This window comes from Pollicipes pollicipes, unplaced genomic scaffold (genome assembly GCF_011947565.3).
Source record: "Pollicipes pollicipes isolate AB1234 unplaced genomic scaffold, Ppol_2.1 Scaffold_6052;HRSCAF=7182_pilon_pilon_pilon, whole genome shotgun sequence".
Lineage (NCBI taxonomy): Eukaryota > Metazoa > Arthropoda > Thecostraca > Pollicipedomorpha > Pollicipedidae > Pollicipes > Pollicipes pollicipes.
Genome location: NW_023596805.1, coordinates 17,389,001 through 17,405,088, shown reverse-complemented (window position 1 = coordinate 17,405,088; position 16,088 = coordinate 17,389,001).

Genomic DNA, 16,088 nt, shown 5'->3' with positions numbered 1-16,088 from the left:
AGATATGCAGTGTCTGCACAACGATGCTCATACCAACCCCGCTCTTCTTGTCACGTATGTTTTGATTCCCTACCACGAGCTATGCCGTACAATGTTAGTGGGTGGGGTGCGGGGGGTCGAGACAACTGCCCATCACATACCATTAGTTGTCCGTTAGTAGATGTGAGCTATGACATACCAGCCGAGTTCAAAACTAACCCATCGAACTGTCTGCTGTTATCTTTCGACGGACCCTCGTTTCATCAGCGGCGGCCCTTGGAGTCATCTGACAGTCCAGCAGCAGAGTCTGTAGAACTATTCACCGACATCTTTTGGTGGACCGTCGTATCGTCGGCGGCGGCCCTGGAGTCCCCGGGGTTTATCTCTTGACGGCCCGGTAGTAGAGACTTTCTGCCAGCATCTTTCGACGAGCCCTCGTATCATCGATGGTGGCGGCGCCCCGTGCTCATCTGCTGAGGATCCGGCAGTGCTCGCCGAGACTGCGGGTGGGGAGCGCGCAGAGCGCGGCCTGGACTCTGTCCTGGACCAGCGGAGTCCAGTGTGAGGAGGCGCACAGTACGGTATGCCCAAGCATGTCCTATTGTGTGTGGGGGGGGGGGAAGGGGGGGGGGCTGGTTGGCTCCCTGCGACGACTGCATGTGCGGGTAGACGGCGTGTTACTGAACTGGGATTGCTCCTGGGCATATTTTTCTGCCGAGCTTATCTTTTAATTGCTTGTTAATTTCGACGAGCTTTTTTTGGGAAGCGATCGCAGTTTAAGTGGAATAATAAACTATTTCTAATGGCATTGTCTGTGACTGTTAACTTGAAACGACTCCTAGTCAAACCGTATGAATGCGTTATTGAGTGCTTCAGGTATAATTGGCAATGGTAATTCATTGTATAGGTAAATCTAATGTGCCGTTAGACATATCCGCGTCAATTACATGACCTGGTGGCCTCAAATGTACTGGCCACGATAACATCTGACTGTGGCACGTTCGCAGTAATGATGTGCGTCCTATCTGCATATGTGAGCGCATGTGCCTGTGCATGCTCCGGTGTGGTCATATCTCTTAGTATAAGTGAAAGTGCGGTGAATAGACACTGTTGTATGTCACTGGGCTGACCCAAAGCGAAGAAAACTTAAACCGGTTTGTATCTGACGCTCCTTCCAAAACTTCTCGACGTAGCTGCATGCAAGCTAGTTGTTGATGGGAAACAAAATTGATCGAGATTATTTCTGCAGCGAGAGAAAACCTTCGGTGCTATCCCGTCCGGTCTTGCCCACCCTGGCTGTGCCAAATGATTGGCCTCATCTGCCGCTGAGTGTGTCGGTCATGGCGAGAGTCACTGCTCCAGCGATGCTCTGTTGTTGTGTTGGGTCGCGGAACGTCACGTGTCACGCTCGCACCCCAGCTCGGCTCGAGATGCCCCTGAGGTGATACAGCTGCCTTGGGCTTCCCGCAGCCGGACTCGGCCGTCCCACAAGGACTCGATCGTCCCACAGCCGGACTCGGCCGTCCCGCCGCTGGACTCGCCAGTGTCACAGCCGGAACCGGGCTACTCACGGACGTACTCGACCGCGCCCCGATGGGCTGAGGCGTCCTACGGCAGGACTCACCACACCCACAGCCGGACTTCGCCGTCCCAGAGCCGGACTCTGCTGTCCCACAGCCGGACTCCGCTGTCCCGCAGCCGGACTCGACCGTCTCACAGGCGTACTGAGTTGTCGGACCGCCTTACCGAAAGTCAAAGCGCGTGGTGGAGGTGACGCATTGTCGGATAATTCCCCAGCGTGTCTCGGCCAAAGGCACAGTTCGCCAGCTGATGGCCTGGGCTGGGTGACCTGGCGACGCTTTGAAAGCTGACAGAGCGTCTCAGTCGAACGCCAGCCCGCCTGAGCCGATGAGTCAACTGAGTCACGGCCCCAGTCAGACGACCGAGTAACGGTCCCAGTCAGACGACTGAGTCACGGCCCTAGTCAAACGACCGAGTCACGGCTCTTGTCAGACGACTAAATCACGGCCCTAGTCAGACGATTGAGTGACGGTCCCAGTCAGACGACTAAGTCACGGCCCTAGTCAAACGACCGAGTCACGGCCCTTGTTAGACGACTAAGTCACGGCCCTAGTCAGACGAGTGGGTGACGGTCCCAGTCAGACGACTGAGTCACGGTCCTAGTCAGGCGACTGAGTGACGGTCCCAGTCAGACGACTGAGTCACGGCCCTAGTCAAACGACCGAGTCACAGCCCTTGTCAGACGACTAAATCACGGTCCCAGTCAGACGATTGAGTGACGGTCCCAGTCAGATGACTAAGTCACGGCCCTAGTCAAACGACCGAGTCACGGCCCTTGTTAGACGACTAAGTCACGGCCCTAGTCAGACGAGTGAGTGACGGTCCCAGTCAGACGACTGAGTCACGGCCCTAGTCAGGCGACTGAGTGACGGTCCCAGTCAGACGACTGAGTCACGGCCCCAGTCAGACGACTGAGTCACGGCCGGCTCGCCAACCTCAGATTCCTAACTCAATTATCGAACTGTTCCCCTGCTACGGGCAGCATCCCACCCTTCGTTTGGCCGCTGGTGGCTGGCACTCTCTCCTTGGTCACGCTTCATTTGCCCTGTAGTGGCTGGTACACCCGCGTGGTCGTGGTCGACTCAGGTCTGGAAAACATATTATCGCCCGCTGTCGTTATGCGGGCCCTACAGCGTACCAGCCGGGGCCAAATCTAGCCGCCGCCTGGACTCGGACAGCCAAGCTTGAGACGCGTGTAACATCCGTCTTTGAGACACCACCGTGCACGAAGACGCTCGCTCGTCCCAGCCGCGGCCGGCCTTCTGCGGAGGACGCCGCCGCGTCGCCATGCCGACGGCGCTCATCATCTTCGACCACATCTTCCTGCTGCTGCTGTTCTTGGTGGCGCTGTTCTTCGCCGTGCTCCGGGGAAGTCGGAGTCGCCCCGCCGCCGCCGCGCCCTCTGAGGTCGTCTGAGCGAGTCAGAGCCGATCCAGGAGAGTCGTGCCGTGACTCCGTGCTTGCAGGCGTTACTCTGGTACGAGAGACGATTGCCGTCGATGTTGGGTTTGTCGGCAGTCTTATTCAGTCGTAAAATGTTCTAAGTCAATTAGTTGTAGCTCAATGGAAAACGACGTGACGCCGCATGCTCTGTGGAATGCTTATGAGGAAGCAGTATGGAAGACCTTTTATATTTCAAGACAGATGTCAATTAGTCTGAATTAAATTGAAAAAACAGTAAGAAATGGAGAAAAATTTAAATCACGGATATCGATATGCACCCATGATTCTGATCACAGATCATGAGTTCTTGACTCTGGATACAATCACTTGAGTACTTAAGAGTATTTTCTGCCTTCGGTGAGACCTGTTGTATGATATGGTTTAAAACTCTGTTTTGAAATTCATGATTAACATATGAATGTGCACAGCAAAATATCGAGCAGCGAGCTATTGCTTCCATCTCAGCAATAATTATTATCTGCTTACAAGCCATTTGAAACACAGATCGAAACTGGCCGAAGACAGCGTTCCTGTTCTAGCCTAGCCTAGGCTGTCACAGAGCGGAATGTCTCGGCACCAGCCATAACACCCGATGGAGGTGCGAGAGAGCATTGGCCCGCCCAAACCTCCGGTGTTCAGTGCCGGATCCCTGGTGTTCAGTGTCATGTAGCCTGTTGTGCCGCTTTTGTCACATTGTGTCCAGCATAATGGGTTTAAAGAAACGGCGAGTCCATTATCCAATTTCGAGGTGGCTAAAACAGCGTTTTTGTGGTTGGCTGCAGTGAAACAGCAGAAAATGATGCGGTAATTCGATGTGGCATGGTCTCTGGGCTCTGTTAATAGCTTGAGGTACCGTGTATAGGTTGGGGAGGAGACAGCAACATCTGCGATTTATTATCACGCAATATTCCATATTGATACCCTTTGTTTGTTCGAAGACGTCTGAACATGCTGCCACCCTTCACCAACATGCTGAACCCAACGGTCGTTCACCAGGCTTTGGCACGCTGGGCCGAGTTTACAACCAAGCTTGTATTGCCATCGTGAAGCGTGAACCTGTACTATCGAATTACGCCACATCCTGACCCCAGCCGTGGGTTCAGCATCAGCTTTTTATCATTCCTACAGATGAGAGTCCAATATGTCCTGTGCGCGAAAAGCTAGGGGTTAAAACAAAAATAAGGGCGGCGAATGAGTGGCCCCGGCTACTCGTGCAGCGAGACCGACGTCCTAACCACCAGGCCTTTCGGCATGAGCAGCAAATGGAACTTTGGATCTGTCCAGCTGATAAGTTTGCAACCGAACTCCGGCAAGAGCAACGCCCTAATTGTAGTTTGATTATGTTTATGACGCACTGGATTTCATTTATACTTGTTCTGTGTAGCTTCTGGTTTTTGAAGTTGCTTTACAACTGTTTCATATAGATTTGGATTCAAGTGACAATTTACGGCCTTCCAGATTTGGTCGGCGATAAAAGCCAGTTCTTCACGGTATCAAAGCCGACCTCTCGCAAAGGGAGTGGGGTATTGCATGAAAAAATAGGGCAGGGTTATAAAGCTAACGGACGAAGAAATTTCTAATTAACAAAAAGGTAACACATCAGGGGACATCTTCGATTTATTTGGAGAAAGGACAAGATGTGACCTATGTAACGCACCATTTTTCATTCGGTAGCGGTGTTCGTTTGCTTTTGCATCTCGTTATCATTCAAATCATGGTGCAACAGCACACAACATAGCGATTCTAAGGTTTGAGTCGGACATACGTGAAGAACACAAATGTAAGCCCAGAATCAATTCAATGGCCCAGTTTGCACATGACGTTATCGTCCTTTTATCATTTTTCTCATCCCATGATGATGAGGTGCCGCACCACTTCCGTTGTTTATTGAGTGGCGAAGCGGACTTTCCCATTTGAAGCAACTCGAACACCGCAAGTCGGCGCTGCTCGTGATAAGTCCTTGAGACTTTCATATTCTCTGCTTGTTCGAGTAATTTGTCGTCGGTGCTTTTTCACCGTGTGTACCGCAATGACTTACTCTCGTCGGCCCAAATACACAAAAGTCTAGGTTGAGATGAAGTCGAAAGGCTAATTTAACTTGTGTCATGAAGTCTGCTATTTTCATCAGAGCAATTTTCCATTGCAATGATTTGATGTTACTGTCTTTTGTTTTGCAACACATTATTCATTTTGACCGCACACAGCACACGCGCAAACACACTCATGCTTAGAAAACACAGCGCTTTGTTTCCCGGAGAGTTAACATCAATACAAAAACATGATAGCAGTACAAACAGGCACTACATCAGTACATTGTCATGCAGAAGCGGACCATTTCAGACCTCATGTAAATGGGACAGTACTGACAGCCTCATTCATCGTAGAATAAGCAGGAGAATGGACCTCTAGATGCATTGGTATTTCGGCTCCATGCCTTTACCCAAACGAAGGTCAGTGATAAATTCAAAATTGCCTGCCGATCTCGCCAGATTCTTCAGGTTTTGTTTAAACAGCGAGCTACAGTTTTTGCAGGTCACCAAGTAACCAAAATGTCGATGCCTCCATCTGTCCATTCTCCTGGCTAGTCCACGAGAAATAAGGTTATTAGAACTGTCTTATTTATGTTCTAGTGTTCCTCACCAACGCAGGTAACAACTACGTAACTTCAGAGCTCTGTTCCCCATATCGTATCAATACTGCAGCCTATGAATCACAAGTTTGTTGTTGGCCTTTTGGAATGTTGCAAAATGTTGCTGTCTTCTGTCTCCGCCTCCCACAGCATGTAACGCAAATTTTACCGGAACGCAATGGCTAACATGCTTCCCACCTGCTACCGCATTGTTTCACTCCACGGGATTCCTTGATCATCGAAATAAAAAGCCCTGAATAAGTCATTGCTCCCCTCTTGGTCAATGCATTACGAGCATTCCTATGTCAACAATCCACAACCATCGCACCATGTAAAGTGTATGCCAGTGGGCATGAAAGGCTGGTGCATGCTTTGTCACGTGCTGGACTACTTCGTTTTTGACGCCTTGTGAACACATCATTCAGTGTAAAACACAGCTGCAAAACGCCATCTCTGCTTCATTGAAAACGTATGACTGTAAGGCGTTGATATTGTGGCCCGCTTCGTCACGAGTTGTATTATTTGTTCTCTGTCGGCTCGTCATGTCTGCCTTTCAGTTGGTGTTTCATTGTCTGTATATCACAACAATAAATAAATATATTACAAATACTACAAAAATAAGATAAAATTGTACCTCACTTTTTGGGAAATAAATGACACAGGTACCGAATGAAGCTAGATCGCAAATAAGTGATCGATAGCACCGCAAAAACAATATTACATTTCACAGTCGTCACAAAGTGTACACGCAAACACACACGCCTGCCGGCTCGCATCCCACCTGGAGCGTTTGTTATCCTGTGGGGAAGTCAATATCTGTTGCCGGAGACCCATTGTTTTCACTACGTTGCAGCGACCCAATCGTCGTATATTACATCGAACATCTATATGCGTATCCCATTGGACCGTATGGTGCATCAGCATAATTTTACATTTGTTTTAGATTTGTAGCAAACGCAAGGCAAGTGAGACAGCAGTGTGCGATTTTATTATTTGACTAGGGTCACCGCTCCAGACTTTCCGCCGCCACCGCATGTGCATTAAATTGACTTACAAAGTAAGTGCGTAACGCACGTACAGTACTCGTTCATCATACGGGCCTTATCATTCACGGATCATCGACCAAGCCGGGCCTTTCATGCCGTGCCTCATCCTGTTCTTCCCATTCAGCTGTACATATGCTTCTCTGTTACACTATCAGCCGAACGCAAGGCAAAAACAGTTCGCATTTGCATTTTAAAGCCGACTATTCTTGATTTGTTTACATCTCACAGGACCTTTAGCATTGCATGCAATATGATTGCACAATAATATGATTGCAAATGATCTTGCTTGGAATTGTCATGGTATTAATGGTCAATGGACAAGCTTGAGTGAATCATTGTAAAACCAATTTATCACTTTCACAGGGCACTATCTACATACTCATAGATGCTGTAAATCCACGCGAAGATGCTCAGTTCTTAATACAGCAGGGCTAACCAAGCAGCAGCCGACTGGAACAATAGGTCCACCACTCATTTGCCCCTTTTCCAGCCGAAGTGCTCACACCAAAGCTAAATGACGTTTCTCCAGCATTTCCGCCCGTGACTGCAACCACCCTAACCTTCAGACCTCGGCCGTCCTGATCTTCAGATTGGGTTCGCCCTGACCTCCAAGCTTGAGCCGTCCTGACCTTGAGACTACGGCTGTACTGACCTTGAGATTACGCTTGTCCTTGCCTTCAGACTGCGGTCATGCTGACCTTCAGACTGTGGCCATTCTGTCCTCCGGACCGCAGCCATCCTGGCCCTTAGACCTCAAGTTTACACCTTCCAGTGACCCGGTCCAGCTGTTGCATCCAGGCCGCTTCACTCGTTGCATTGACGTGGATTGACCACATAGCACACTGTCTGTGCACTGAAAATGTGAAATGCCCTCGTACGTTAACACGCACGCGGGTAGGGGGTCAGAGTGCTCCCCCCCCGAGGGGTTTTCCGGAATGGTTTCAGAACGGCGAGGTGTAGCCGCGCCAAATTTTGCATAGCTGTAGACAGCTGAATAGTAGATCGTGTCGTATCACAAAATTACAAGTACCTTGCAAGGTCGCTGATCTACGATAGGTCAAAGTCAGACCATGGATTCAGCTAAGTCAGGTTTTAGGGAGTCGTTCAATCTGATGCAACAACGAAGTGTTAGACGAAGCCAGACATCTCTGAGATGTTTTGTTAGACATCGCAACAATTGAATGAACAAGTTCCGTTGACCTAGAATCATGTATAAAGATCGGACCAAGGCCAAAACCAGCCTGTTTTATTACTGCAGGGCTTGCGGTATGGGATAGTTTCTGATGCTCATTTGGTATTTATTGATCACAGGAACTGCATCAGACATCTTCCATGAACCTCTTGAAGGACATTATAGGCCACTGACCTAAAATGGCCCATTAGGTCATTGCCCTATAATGGCCAAGATCAAGCCTTAGTTTTTATTAACATACTACCTAGCGTAATCTTTGGCGCTTACCCAAATGCAAAACTCAAAGCATTCTTGCATGATTTTGGCCACCAGATCTTTGAAAGGTCAAACAAGATCACTGACCTTAAATGAGCATGTAACCTTTTGCTTAGGACATGTATCTAGGTTCTGGGGACACTTTGGCGACCAACTTGGAGTTTAAACTTGTTTGGCCTCAATTGACCCGAAGTTCATGACCTAGGAATCACAAAACTGACCTAAGTGAGCTCACGCACAGGCCAATACATCCTGTGAATTTGATGTCTCTAGATCTCTTACTTCCTGAGATCTCAGAGGGGTCAAACTGACCAGCACCCGAGCGAAGGGTATCCAACCGGCCACCCGGGGGCGTGTTGAAGCCGGTTATTGTAGAGGCGCGCGGAGATGTCAGTTTGTTTGCCCTTTTTACATTCATCTGAATAAAGGCACATCCACATGGTTGTTCTGCGCCTAGTCGTTCAGAAAAAAAACACATACCGTACACAGAGGTATACATATGTGCACAGACTAAATCAGTTTTAGGTCAATGAGTCAGCGATTTAAAACAGTCAAGAATGCCCCGCGCGAGAGGGCGCGGGCAGCCTCGCGGGCAGCCGGTTCCACGCGGCGGTGGCACGGTTGGGGACATGCCGCTGGTTGACGGTCAGTGGGACGCGTGGCAGATGTAGCGAGCCGACACCACTCGAAACGACCCGGGTTCGACTTTCGGAAGACGTGGAGCGCGTCACAAATAGAGCACGCAGAGCACTGGGGCATTTGGGGACATACAGAGCCATGCACACACTCAGGCAGTCCCGGAGGTGCACAAGAGCCGCGACGTTACGCCATCTGGGTGATCCCAGTACGGGTGACGTACGATCCCCGCAGCGGACACCATTCTCTAGCCTGGCTGCGAAGAGCGTCACTTTTTGCATCCTATTTAGGTGACGCTTGGCTGCTCGCTCCACCCCAGGTGGGCAGGCAGTAGGGAATGTGGGGAAGGCGTAAATTTGGACAAGGAGCTTCAGAGTCTCAGGAATGAAGTGGTGTCGAACTCCGAACAGGGATACGAGCACTGCATTACAGCGACGAACGAGCGAGGAGATGTGAGGTTCCAAGGTTGTCCCAGTTGATCTACTTTTGGGTTTTAACGCTGCGACGGTGCGATTGTGCTTGATGTTAATAAGCATTTCGTTAACTAGGGCTACATGCAATAACCATAAAACGAAATGCAGCATAATTTGCTATCATTTTATATCTATAAATCGTCATCTAATAGCTAATCATGGATATTTGCCCTTGGCAGGACCTGTCAAGCTGGTATGGCCTGCGGGCAGTGGCAGCGGGCGCGCGAAATGTCAGGTGACGTCAGGGAGTTAACGTGCCGAACTTTGCGGCACGTTAACCCGCGTCCGACAGGGAGCCTGAGACAACCGCGCCCGGCTGGCGAGGGGGGGGGGGAGGGGGGAAGTTGACTTCTCCTCATGTGATCTCCAGCTTCCAGACGCAGTATGAACAAATCAAGGGTACCATTTTCAGTCTCGTCAAATAATGAAGAATGCACCACAGAATTTTGGCCTTCATGATTTGTAGGTCAACAACAACAATATACAGCAAACTGTAGATCTTAGGTCAAATATGGGCTCACTAGGGGTCACGAAATATGAAAAGCGATCGTTCCGATAGATGCAGTTAAAACCTATTACACCACGTCAAGACAGATATTGAGGGCGCGGATATCAACGGTAAAACTGAGGGAAGCCCATTTCGACCACTTCTGTTCTACAGATGGCTCAGGTCAGCTCAGATCACCATTAAAAATTGGTCTACCAGTCGCCTACGAGAACGATACTATTCTTCACAATTTGCTTCTAAGTTTATTTTGTTAGGTGCAGCTGTGGGACAAAAGCATTCCAAACACAAAAATGGCATTTTATGGTGACCTAGAGATCACCAAAGGTTAATTTAGATCAAATGTATAAGCCATCCAAGTGACAAATTTTGAAGTGCTAAGCAAGTCTTAATGATCAGTACAACGTTTTTCTGTTGTCAGAAGAAGTATCTTGTACATTCAAAGGCACTCAAGATCGCATAGCTGTTGTCCACATTATACATAGGCCCTTCGCCGCTCAGCAATGTCGTTATAACAAACTGAGAAAAACTACGTTGGTAAATGAATTAGACGTCATCAGCTTTATGAGCATAATGAGAAGGTGGTTACACGCATTGCAATCGTTCATCTAGCCTCTCCACTACTGACAACATAGGCCATTGACCTTGGATGGCCTCATATGATCTAGCATGTCCTCATATGACCTATTGTTACCTCATTATACATAAGAACAATTCGAATGTTTTCAGCGGAGTATTCGAATTCTGAGTCCAGTATTACCCGATACAACTGCCTATTTTGAGCTCAGCATTTATTTTGCAGAGGGTACCCAAAGAGATAGGTCATGACCTGGGTCAATGTCATCTGCTCTTTGGTCATATGGTGTTAGTGCATGTAAGTTAGTGCTCTTCTCTCCATAAAATAACACAAAACTTCACCAAAATACGGACAAATTTGCATCAGTAAAGAAAGATTGCAGAATTGACTCACCTCAGGGTGCTGACTTCGAGTTTTCCGAAAATCCGAACTAAACAAAACTCCTACCGGGCGCGGGCTAAGCTTCCGTCGCCAAATTCTGCTGTTGACCTAGAATTGCGCGATCGGATTGTAGATTTCGGGGTACACACGACAAACACCGATTGGCGTGAGCTCTGGTAGTATACGATTTATAAATATATTTATAAATCCTATACTTTTATTATTTATAAACATATATTTCGTATATAGATACGATTTACAAATATTTGCGCTATTGCAGGATATATCACGGCTTTACCCACATGTCAACATCTCGCTTGTAGCACGGTAAGACACAGAGAGGGGGGGGGGGGGGCGGCGTAGCGGTACAGACTTTGTCTAGGTGCTGGATGGAGGGGAGGGGAGCTTTGTGAAAATTTGCCCTTATTGTGCGGCAGTTCTCCCCGCCCCCACCCCCTCCCCCTCCCCTTCCCATTCATGGCCTATTCCTGGGTGGTAACCAGTGATCTGAAATCACGAATGAGTACCTGAAACATTTGTATTATTTCTAGTGGCAAAGAAAAGGGGAGCAACACAATGCTTCAGTGCATAGTCATCTTAACAGGCCCGTTGAACTAGTCATCTTAGATGTTAACACCAGAATAATTGTCTTCTTTTTGTGTGCAAGTTAGATGGCAGTTGCTTTTTGCATCCCTGGTTGTTGTTGCTTGCTCCTCTTTCTGTGAAGTTAGTGATTTATGTAGTGATAGCGCCCCCCCCCCCCTTCCACCCCACGCCCAGCCCACCACCTTTTCACCCCTTGGCAACAGTAAATAGTTTCACTAGCTTCTATGATAAAGTTGCCTGTTGCCCCCCCCCCCCCCAACCCCTGGTGCCCCAGATAGCCTCTCTCACCCATGTGCTATGTTGTGGCGAAACCACGACCAATGACTGCATTCATTCAGAATTGCCCTCATGTGCTGAACTGCCTTGTCCAAGAATGCGTAACTGTACTGTTTACATTATGGTATGAAATAGGATCATGACAAGCAAAGGGGGGGGGGGGGGCAAAGGCTATCCCTCAGATCAAAGCATCTAGGTTGATGCACACCGCGTTGTTAAATTTCCATGCATGTAATGACACTAATACAATGAGAACAGGCTAAGGCTGTGATTGTTCCCCAATCATTAGATTGATAGCTTATTTTGCTATTGACAATGTTAATGATATTGCCACAGCGCACAATTCAACCGGGCAGCCCCTACGAAACCCTGATGTGGCCCTGTTTTCCATCACTTTTAACTATTGTTCGCTTTGGGCTCCTCGGCGATATTGTGGGTCACGAATTGCTTGAGGCTGCACGTGGGACTGAAAGATGAGGACACTGGTGTTCCACGATTTTTATGAGACTTTAATTTTATGTTTCACTAGTGGGTTTGAAGGTACTAAATTTAATCAGGTGTAAGTCCCCATCAGTCATATGAGTCCTACTTCATTTCGAACTCAAGGTTTTTTGCATTTTAAAGTGATTGTTGAACCCCCTACCATTGTTGTATGCACTTCTGTCTTCAACTAACGTATATTCTGCATGTAAACTGAACATGCAAGTAGAGTGTAAGGACCTGCAAACATTCTGGCAAGTGTATACGCAACTCTGATGATTATATGAGTGAAACCAATGCATTCCATGATTGATGTTCTGTCTCTGGTTGCAGATGAATGACAGTAGATGCTGCCCGATTTCGAGGTGTACCGGTGTCGAACGGCCCTCATCAGGTCCATCAACCGGCAGCGACAACAAGATCATGCAAACTGTTTGGAACTTTAAATGTTGTTGGCATTGCCATGAACAAAATACGGTGTCTTTTTCTGTTGTCATGTTTGCCTTTTTGTCTCAAATGCATAGACTTGCCCCCGCCTAATTTGTGTTCAAATAGCTGGTGAAAGTAGAGGTAGAGCACCATTTGCTATGTGACGCAATCAAGGCAGTTATCTGGCATGTTCTACAAATCCTACCAGTTTTTGTGGTAACCGTGTCATTAGGAATGTAGGCGTGATGCGTTGGTAGTAGATAGCTAGTAGTCTACCTTCATGACCATCCTAGGATGCATTGTCCTCTCAAGCACCTGTAAAACGCGCGTTGGCTGTCGGACAGCCCGCCGTCGGCGCTAACCATGGCACCTCATGGCGCATGGCCCATGCGCCAAGCAGTAAATTTTTTGTTCCTTTTCACCACCGCCAAGCATCGCTGTCGACTCTCTCGTTGACGCATTCGGCACGCCCCGTCCTTGAAATAGCATCTGTCGGTAGTGTCAGTTTTTGGCGGCGCGGTTGCAGCTGATGGTGTCATTGGCAGCGGATAAATGCGGGTTGAGATTTGGGCTGGAAACGATGAAAGCGAACAAAAGGAATAATACGCTTGTCAGGTTTGAATTGTTTTTAAGAAATAGGAAATTTTGGCCACAGCAGGACCCTGAACTCCTTAGAAAGTGATAATGGATGCCCACGAAGACCAATACCAACGGGCTCGCGTTGCTTCGAGTGGAGACATGCATAACTGAACCTTGGTGTGTATCTGGAGAGAAGCCTGCCTGCCTGCCTGGATCCTACATCCCACTAGACTTATTTGCTTAGATTCTACGACCTACTTTCGATTTCTCTGCCACCGAGATAAGTCGGTTCTGGGGAGATCAGAGGAGGATGGAGGGATACCCAGGTGCATTCCTTGGTAGGCAGGTACCGTGTAAGCATGCGCCAAACAGTGAAATATTGATACGCGGGGCTGCAAGCAGTGTCATTAAACCAGGAGGCGAATCGGGCTAGGGGGGGGGGGGGGCATATGCCATGGGATTTCAGTCGATGGTAGTAAACAGATGCCTTACCGCATGGTACCAGAATTCAAACGCCATTTCACCTAATTTTGCGAGCAATATTTCGCCAATGAGATAATAACTGGGTACTTTATTCAAGGTATGCATGTCCCTGTTTTCATGAATTACTTTTGTGGTATGCTTGTGGTTGGGTATTCATTATAAGTGGCAAACCAAATGGGTGGGGGGGGGGGGGGGGGGGGGGGGGGGGGGGGGGGGGGGGGGGGGGGGGGGGGGGTGGGGGGGGGGGGGGGGGGGGGGGGGGGGGGGGGGGGGGGGGGGGGAGGGGGGGGGGGGGGGGGGGGGGGGGGGGGGTGGGGGGGGGGGGGGGGGGGGGGGGGGGGGGGGGGGGGGGGGGGGGGAGGGCATGACCACTCCCTAGCCTCCCTTAGACGTGGGCGACCCTCTCACCCGAAGTTATATGCCGTGCCCCAGGTACGTGTTCAGGGAGCTCAGATTCCTCAACACAACTTCCTGCAAAGATGGACAGAACAGCGACCAATGCCCAAGCGCCTACCCATGCCATACTATTTTATTCATATTTGGCATGTGTCTCAGCAAAGGATTTTACCAATGCGTTACTTACCACACTTGCTTTATATCTACTCCGCATAACCGTGAATGTATTTGTTTTTTATGCGACTCGGAATGTTTCATACTTCCTTTAACTAGTGAGAAAACGCAAAAGTTTCGCACGCCGAGCTATATCTTCCTGTGTACCTTTGACCACTGCCTACCGCTCGAGTAGAAATTGGTGTTGAATATAGGTGTTAAAATGTTATTGCGGAACAAAAATATAAATTGCACACAAAAGTCACTTGTTGCACCTAATTGGTAACAACAAAAACTATTTGTCGTTCTCAATGAGCATAATCGACCATCGTAAATATAAAAAGATGTTAGTTTGCGGCACGATAGCATCTGGCACTTCTGATAGGGAACAGCTGACTTTGAGTCTAAAAAAGCCGTCGACGATGAAATTTACGTCGGTTGTCAGGACCGTTTATAAAACTCGGTAAGCGGAGGAAATTTTTTTGGTGGTCACTTTTTTGGCAAGGAGCGACGGCAATTTTTGTAATTTATAAAACTGGCCTCTGGTCTACGGACACATTGTCAAATTTTGCTTCATCACACCTAGTGCAGAATAAGTACTAGTTCCATTCCCCTCCACATCCGGAAGGTGAGGAAACTGCAAGCGCTCGTGAAGCCCAGATTGTCATAAAGAAGTTTCCCAATCCGAGCAGATACCCACTTGGTATTTTAACGTATATCTAATTCGCTGGAAACCACGATGCCCAGTACATGTGTGATACATCTTTCTAGCGAAAATTGTCCCTTGTTGACGCCGCTATCGCTTTACGCTAATGCCACCGCCAGGGCGTTGTACGTTACGAAAATGAAGGAGGATTGTCTAGACTTTTTGACTTTCCGCCTTGAATTATTATCGAGAAATATATTTCATGGAAGCAGTTGGCTTGAAAATAAGCTAGAAGGCCCTCGGTGTTTAGTTTTGACGTTAACACGCGCCCAGGCGGGGGTCAATTTGATCCATTGAAGGTTTTCTCAAAATGATTTCCGAACGGTGCATAACTGTAGGCGATGAAATGGCGGATCTTTTGGTGTGAAGAACAAGGTGTACCTCTTAAGGTCGCTGATCTATGACAGGCCAAATTCGGACATTGTCTGTCAACGAAGGCCATTTCTGGGGAACCACTCAATCTGATGCGACAAGGAATCGTTATACGAAGCCATATATATCTGAGATAGTACTTAGGCAAAGACCATCTGAATTAAGAATTACAACAAACTCCATTGTCCTTGTGTCAGGCATAAAGGTCACACCGAAGTCGAGACTAGCCTACTTTTCTACTCGAGAGCTTGCATTACGAGGTAGTTCTTGGTGCTCAATTCAGATTTGTTAATGACAGGGACCGCAAAAACATGTTCTATGGACTTTTCAAAAGTCAGATTAGGTCACTAACATAAGACGACCTAGACCAACATCAAGTTTTTAAGGGCGTTCCGCCTTGCGTAATCCCTGAAGCCTATTTCCATAACTTATAGGAATCCCGTAGTTTTCGGTTACTTTGAACTTTTTAAGGTCTGGGACACTCTGGGGGACACCAATGTGCAGTTTGGCCTTGTTGATCCTTATTTGACTCGAAGCCATGCAAAGGTCAACCCTCCCTGTGAATTTGGTGCCTCTAGCTACCTCAGTTTCGGAGATCTCAGACGGTCAAATGGACCCCCTACCCGAGCGAAGAGCATTCGACCGGCCACCCGGGCGGGTGTTAAGGATTGGATACAGCGATGCAGCAGCAGAGGATCACGTGATTGGATACAGCGATGCAGCAGCAGAGGATCGCGTGATTGGATACAGCGATGCAGCAGCAGAGGATCGCGTGATTGGATACAGCGATGCAGCAGCAGAGGATCGCTTGAATTGCATTCTGCGACCCCGCGGAATAGTGAAATGGCACCGATAGCTGCTTTGGCTTCTCACTTTGAATGCTGCGTTTTAAATCACCTATCTAATCTTCT